Raw genomic sequence first — 8,262 nt, 5'->3', positions numbered from 1 at the left:
CACGGACGCACGCACGGACGCACGCACGGACAAGCATGCGATTCTACAAGATGCATCTGACTTTGTCAGATGAGCTAAAAAAGAACATTTCAATGCAATTCTGACACTGGTAGGGGCAGTACTACTAGTGATATCGAATAGACATGGGCGGTTCTGCCAGATTTGAACTAGTTCGTCCTCCCTCGTTCTCTCCCATACCACGGGCGCTGCCATATTTGATCACGTGCTTCAAATCATGCATTTGATTAGTTAATCCAAAAACTATTGCCTGAATCCATCGCCAGTGCAAGCGCGCACGTAGCGATTGTTCAGCAACTTGGCAACAAATATCAAACGTGTTTGATATTCCAGCGACGAGTTTCTGGCGTCAAAATCGCCATCACCATGCAGCGCACACGTGGCGATTTCTAGGCGATTTTGTTGCTGGCAACAAAATCGCCAGTACTGTCGATAAAAATCGCCACGTGTGCGCCCGGCTTAAGCTACAACTGCGCCAAGTTTGACACTTTTGTCACTCCTGTAACGATTCACCTCATATTTTGTACTAATGGACCTGACTATATGTTGACATAGAACAAATAGTCTGATTATATAAATGACACAACTAATCAGTTATACGCTCTCCTAGTCATACTAGCGAGGTATTTACGTGGCAACCACATCGCATGCGTGTTTAACTTGAAGAAGTCGATACAAATAGCAGGGTTTCTTCTACATAGGAGGCACTGCGGCGCACCGCTGTTTTCAAATTTAACAATGCCGTTGTGAAAATGTCCCTGTATTTACCCGCCGTTGTCAAAATAGTGTCAATCCAAAAATAAATAGATTACCACGTGCTTCTGACTATATACATGGAAAATCGTAAGGAAATTCACAGCAATGTTTCTTTTTGCGTGCCGGCACACTCCTGTGCCATTTCCGATTGCAGCTTTTTCCTCGATTCCAGGTAAGTTTTGCTGTCGCTCCCTCATACCAGCGATGCCCACCCACACATAATACAGCAATAGATAAGCATGCCCACGCGACTGTAACAATCATTGCATTCGTGATTTTTTTATCTTTTGCGTGAATGCGTGAGAATGCGTATGACATGCGGGAGTGCGGGAGAATAGGGGCAGATGCGGGAGTCTCCCGCGAAATGCAGAGCGTGAGACTTGGTAGGTATGCTAACAGAGAAAGATTTAAACTAAATGTGCATTTTATTTTCTGGGTGCCTCAAATGCAGTCTAAGACATTCAAATTTTTAACCTCACTCCCCCGCATCTGCCTGCAGAATACACATTCGTGCCTACTGCACACCTTTGAATCCACCATGTGCGTTTTTCCCCCAAACTGGCCATTACCGCCGTTGTCTAATTTTCCCTCAGAAGAAACCCTGAAATAGTTATCTATAGTAGTGATACAAGTAGTGAAGCATAGTATACTAGTAGTAGGTACATTATTCAATACTAACATCAAGGTTGTTATGTGGAAGTATTTGGACGGAGCTCATCCTCCACCTCCCAAACGTAAGTCGCAGGAGGAGAAATTAGATGGCCAGCGTGTATATGATTAGACCAAAAGGATGCGTACGTTCCAGCCAGCGAGGAAATCGTCATAACCGTGGCTAGAGTTTGATGAGACGGGATTACTAGAGAGCGTTGCCGAAGGAGTGTTGACCCGAAGTGCTGAGCGCAGATCTTGCGTGCAGTCCGCGGCAGGCGCACGCGATCTTTTACGGACAGTATGCAGCGCTGGCAGCTATGGATCGGTAGCGCCGACATGCTGTTCAGGCCGTGGCGCAGCATCCAATAGCTGCCACGAACAGTCCCAATTTTAGTGGGTAACACAGAGGGGCAGCATTTGGGACAGGTGAAACAGTGTTCACTTGTTATAAAACATAATGTCTCTGTTCGTACCGAACTGTGTCACGCGAAATCACCAGAAAGACTGACAAATTTTCGCGTCGAAACCTTGCCGACGTAAAATGGAAATGGCATGCAACGGACCAAAGGCTATATAGACTGGGACTCGCTCCCACCTCGATTACCTATTGGTGAGTAAGCCTAAGGGCCGAGAGATGGAACGAGTGCGCAGTCCTATGGCTTATCGGAGCCTGGCGCGCAGGCGGCGCACCTGCTTCCAACTCCCTTACGAGCCTCGCTATTTGGAACTGTTGCAAACGGTGCAGCGTTGCGGCCGGCAAAGATTGACGGTCACGAAAGAGCGCGGTAGGTGTTCCTGATTCTGACAAGCCATTTCCATTACGGGGCAAGGTTCGGCGAATGCGGACGAATTCATCAGATCTTTGTGTGATTTCGCATGCAACACAGCTCGGTTACGAACAGAGACATATAGTTTTTATAACAAGTGAAGCACTGTGTCTGAAGGAGAAACAAAGGATGAAGCTGTTGGATGTGTTTCGTGCTGTGAAAGTGTCAAATGAAGCGATGCGTCTAGCGAATATTTGCAGGCACGCTTTCACTACCTGGCTAATATATATTTGTAAGCGATGCAACAGTCGCCGCCGGGCGAGAGCAAGGGCACAGCCGACAGCGTATGTTTGGACGTAGGATATCGACGAGTATTTACAGGAAACGGTCGGCAATAATACTAAGTAGGTCAAAAGAGATGTAGGGCCATGCTATAGAAACATGAAGAGGTTGGTAGTAAATAGATTTCGTATTTGTTGCATTAATTTTATGTATATTTTATAGGAGTACTAAAGAAACCTAACAGTGAGTCGTCATTATTAGTAACTTACTAGTAGCGTTAACACAGTTTTGGCATTATTAGCTCCTGGCAGTAACTATGTACTACTAATTACTAGTTATCTCTAGGTACTTAGTAGTACTAGTAGTAACTTACTAGTAATTACTGTATGACAGTAACTTGTAGTATATAGAAGTATTGTCGTAGGTGTGGAACCAATTCGCTGCTCGCATTGGGGGATCCGTGTTAGATATCATCTCTATGAGCCTAGGTGCCGTGGATCACGAGGCTGTCCAGGCGTCGGAGCGACTCCGGAATTTCACTGAATTCTTAACGGACACTTACTGTCGAAGCTCCCACTAGTCACAGTTTAGGCACTTCTGACAACCATGTTGAAAATTCTGTAGTTATGATGAGGAGTGTAACATGCAGAATACAATAGCAGATAAAGAGTGAACAATGAAACTAACTGTAATACGTGGATTTATTACGAAATAGCGAAGACCATGTTTATGTTCCTATAGATGGATCCTCTAAACTCAAGCACAGGTCAACGCCTACGCATGAGCCAGTCCTTGTTTTAAGGTGCACGATCGGCGCTGCGCGCCTCGATTGATCAGGAGAAGTGCGAAAAACGCGCATCTTAACATTATCAAAACCGCCACCTCTCTTCGTGTTTGTTTTTTCATTAATTCAACTTGCAAACTCGAAGACATAAACGCAACGGGTTGTAAACATCACGGGCGGACATTGCCGGAAGTCGTTCACAGATGTTTATAACGACAGTTGATAAGCGCTTATACAACGGCAGTTTTAAAACAATCATTCATGCGCTCATCATTTATTTATCACCGGCGAAAGCTTGACGTATCGTTGACTCTGGTATTCTTCGTTACACACTGAAACCGTATTCACAGCCACACGACGTCAACGTAACTCACAAAAGCCTACTGGTCTGCATTGGCACAGCTTTGCGCACCATGAACCCACCCAAACCAAAACCTAAAACCAAAACCAAAACGCGTCGGGCTCTACTCATATGCGAGCCAGTACATGATAATATGACTGCTACTTGTATTCCATGCTAGCAGCAGATCGAGACTGATGCATGAAAGATGCAGCTGAACAATGAAAATGTAAAAAGCCTGGATTAACTGTCTACGTCACGAATTTTTTTCGAGCACCGGCAAGTAGTATATTTGTGTGTATATGTGTACAAAATAAAATGTATGAAAATACAATTAGCGTTTCTATTTACTTTTTCATGCTTGTATACTTCTTGATACTCCCATTTGCAGGGCATTCGATGTAACAAACAGTTCGACTTAAACAACAAACGCCAGAATTCGAAATTATGTGTAGCGGCCCAGACGAGCTAGCCGATATAGCAACATTTGCGGTAAACGAAGATTGCAAAAATAATTGTGGCCAGCCATGAAAATTTCCTTGTAAACTTAAGCGGGAGTTTCATCATATAATCTTGCTTTCTGCTTTTTTCTCTTTCGTTTTCTTTCCGATGCAATGGTCTGCCCAACACATTGTTTATATCGTTTAGTTTATCTAGCTTCTGATGCGATCGTGAAGGGGATGTCACAAACATTTTTTGTGGCAAGAAAATAAAAAAACACAAATAAACATTGTCGCGTATTTTAAATAATAATTTTTACAACATATACACATGAACAATATTAATTATTTATTTTTCCTATATTGGTAATCTCTATGAGTGAGCCAACACAATCAAAACAGAAACTGTTGGGCCCACTTTGTGGGCACCATACACAAATCACGAATTACATCACACACACAAACGCAGTGCAAGCAACGGAGTGACGCCAGTATTATGTAACATAGTGTTAAGGTAAACTAAATTACAAATCGTCAAATTTTTGCAAAATTTTAACCAACGTAAAAACATTTATATCAGGTGAGGAGCTTTAGGATATATTTAGATAACTATAGTACTAACTTTTGAATGTAAAAACTAATTACATAAAATAAGGTTTGCAACTATAAATTATTTCAGGAAATTTGACGTGACGTAGACCACTTTTAAAGGTTTTAGTAGAAGTTTTATTGCAAACATGTATGTTTTTTTGAAATGAAACTGAAGAATACCTCAAATTTGACAAAAATGACAAACAAGTGAACTGAAATGATTATGATGTTGCAAAATTACTATTAAAGTTTTAATAGTCTGCTTTGAAAATTGAGTGTTGTTCCTTTTTACTAAACCAATGCTAAATGTGTGATTCAAGTTATCCATCACTATGTTCAAGAACTCGTAATATTATGTGAGATGAAAAAAAAATTACATAAAAATTCCAAATTAAGAGTATCAATGCGGAGCTAATTTTATCCAAAATGCGGAATTGGCATTTCATGAAGTCTAGATTTCAAATATGCGCGGCACATCTGAATACAAATCACACACACTCGGAAGCCAAGGTGGTGTGATTTTTCACGGTCGCACTGCCTTTTTCAAAACACAAAGGATGTGAGCGCTATAGTATTGTTACAAATGTGAACAAAAAAGTCAAAGGTCGGTTTTTAACAGCCAAACCCAAGCGCGCCGAGTCGCCAAAACAGTTATTACGAGCAATTCTCAAAGCAAGTCTCAAGACTACACTGGGTATTTGTGAACATCCGTCGTCAATCGCCAGAACTCCTGAACTCAATGATAATACGGCTTGGCGTATAACCAGGAACCGCGGTTGAAGTAAATTCAGAGGTGCAGCGATGTGTGAAAGCTTGCCAGCCAGGCGGCGTTGGCGCGCATTCGCGCGGATATGCCGGCTGCAGACTGTCACAGCGAGGAATCGTCATAACCGTGCTAGAGTTTGACCCGGCCAAAGGTATGACCTGTGGTGCAGGCTGTATTCTGGTAGTTTTTTCACCGGACTACAAACTTCGTTGGAAACTGTTAAAGCGCATGATGCTTCCCGACGGGCACAGATATAAGATCTAAAGCAAAAAGAAATGCAAGGAACCATGCTGTTCATGACAACAGTGGGGGCAAAAACAATAACTTTTAACAAAGGAACAAAGCCATAATAGCAAAACTCGGGGATATCCTAATTCAGAAATGCACATCGTAAGCGCTATTGAAAAAAAGCAGGCCCTTACAGCCGATTACGTCAAGCTGTGCCAGCTTGACAAGACCAAGGGGTTAGATGTCGGCAGCACTACCTCACTGGACAACGCTGCCAGAGTTCATTACAGCGATAGCTTACAAGGCGCGGGAACAACATTTGTTTTCTTATGATCCATATCAAAGTTAGTATATTTTATACAATTGAATGTCTTTTACAAATCCTTTCTGGGGAGACCCTTACCCTTGTACCCTGGGGAAGACCCCTGTACCCCCTAGCAGAAGGGGCTCCACCCTCCTACCCCCCGGCAAATCACAATGCTCGTCAGTTTGTGCCTATTAAGACTCCTTTGGCAAGTACTAGTAGTAGTAGAATCTGTGGACAGGGACTGTAATTTTTTCTTTTACAATGTCCGTAGCGACTAATGAAACTAAAATGAGTTAGTATCTAACCCTGTCATACCCCGCCTGTTTTTCGAACGACCCCTTTATGTAAGTATATCTGAGTAGCGAAGAACAACGAAAAAAAATGTCGCCCTTTATGTCCTTGGCGCTCTGAAACTAAGATTGCAGAGCTGAGAGAGTGAGGAAGACGGCAAGGCCGGTTGTGGGAGAGGGAGAGACGTAGCGGAAACCAATTAAATATTAAGTCAGCTTACTAACTTTTGCGCAGTTTCGCTCGTTTTTGGCCCCTCTTTAACACGATTCCCCCCGCACGCAATTCCATGAGGAACAGCTGCGTGAGAAAGCAATCAAACGCATCCCCGCGGATCCGAAGTCAGCTCGTGGTGAGATTATTGGTTTTTGTTACTCTAGATTTCCACAGATGAGCAGGTTCTCCGCAGCAGATGCAAATGAAACAGGGAGCGAAGGTGGGGGGGTGAAGGGAGGGAACTAGGGGGGGTCGGTGGGCGTGATTTTGTTTACCGTCACTAAATTAATGGTATCGTCCCGCACACCATAGACGGTATTTGGGATGTTCTTGTGTATATAAAGATAGCCAGTCGGTTCGTTATGTGGGTCGCGGACAGGTTGACTGTTGTTGTGACTTGATGATGGTCTCGTGCCATGCGTGTAGCCGTAAAATACCGAGTCGAGATGTGTCCCTGAGTCGAATGGGATCTTGACGTACGATTGCCCGCGCTGTCAAACTTTTATTGTGGTGGGAATATTAATCGGGGCGGGAGTGTATGTTAAAATCGGGGCGCAACGATTGAGACAGGGTGGGAGTTTTCCAACGGGCGCCGCGCCCCGTAATTGCGCAACGATAGGGAGACCACATGGATGCGGCACTACGCTACACTATAAATAAACAGGGACAGTTATATTACACCGCAGTCTTTAATGAACTAAAGAAATCAAATGCTCTACTACCTCTGATGTTCAAGCAGTGAAATAATGAGTTTTTGAGAGTCCAGGTAAATTTCGTAAATTTACTAGAAGTAACTAGAAGGCGTAGATTCGAAACAAGGTTTGTTTACCGTTTTCCTAACGTTATTATATAATCAGTAATAACGTGTAGTCAGGGTTCGAACCTAACCCATGTCCGACCAGAACTAGTCGGGTAAATGCTTGGTCGGTCGCGCATACAACCAAGAAGTGCTATGTACCCGACTGGTCCATGTTAGAACTGTGTCATATGAAGTATAGTAATTGCACTGAAAGTCACCTCTGGCTAGACTGGTTCGCCGGTCCGCAACTGTTGTCGACGGGAGTGTACAGTTAGAGAGCGTGAGCGATCCCAGCTACTTCGGCAAAAAACAATAACGACTATAAATGTGGCTTGCGGCCTAGCCGCAGTAAAGCGATCGATAACCGGCGCTCGATGCATGCCCGTGGTAGAAAGTCAAGCTTGGTAGAAATAGATGCCTGGGCACATTGAACTCGTCCCACTGGCTAATATTAAAGCGCCAAGTGGGAAACAGCATACTATGAATCATCACGATGGACACACTCTTACTAAATAGTTTCCATAATTTCAAGGGTCTGGTCTGGACTAGTGAAAGTTAGTAGTGCTGTGGTTTTCCATCAGAATTACTACCCGATGGTCTGTGAAATAAAGTTAATGTTGAACCCTGGTAGATTTTGATGTTTTTCGCATGCTAGAAAACAAAAACAAGGTCATCCCACACATGTGTAAGATAAAATTTGTCACATTTCTTACTGGAAAATTAGTATACTGTCGAGTAATATCATAACAAACTCTGAAAATCAACCGGTGCAGTGATTTGAGACGACAAATGCAGTAAATGATCCGTTTGTTTCCCATGTTTTCAAGTGTAACCTGGGCAATATTGGGAATAGGACTAACTGTAAATATGCCTAACTCTAATAACAAATGGAACCTGAATAAAGCAGAATATTAATGTGAGGTTCGTCCACGCTCGCCCATGTATCATCAATCTACTCATCGTCAACTGCGAACTCTATTGTGATTGTTGGGACGTCAACGTCCCAGCTTAGAAACGAACAGCTGATTT

General features: G+C 43.3%; 1 long non-coding RNA gene across 1 annotated transcript in view; it reads right to left on the bottom strand.

Moving 5' to 3' along the window:
• LOC106817840 overlaps positions 1-8,262 on the bottom strand; it is a 29,379-nt gene that overhangs the window by 14,169 nt on the left and 6,948 nt on the right. The window lies entirely within an intron of this gene.

This window comes from Priapulus caudatus, unplaced genomic scaffold, assembly GCF_000485595.1.
Source record: "Priapulus caudatus unplaced genomic scaffold, Priapulus_caudatus-5.0.1 Scaffold1890, whole genome shotgun sequence".
NCBI lineage: Eukaryota > Metazoa > Priapulida > Priapulimorpha > Priapulimorphida > Priapulidae > Priapulus > Priapulus caudatus.
The sequence above is the reverse complement of the archived record's forward strand: the minus strand, read 5'-3'. Positions and strand labels throughout refer to the sequence as shown.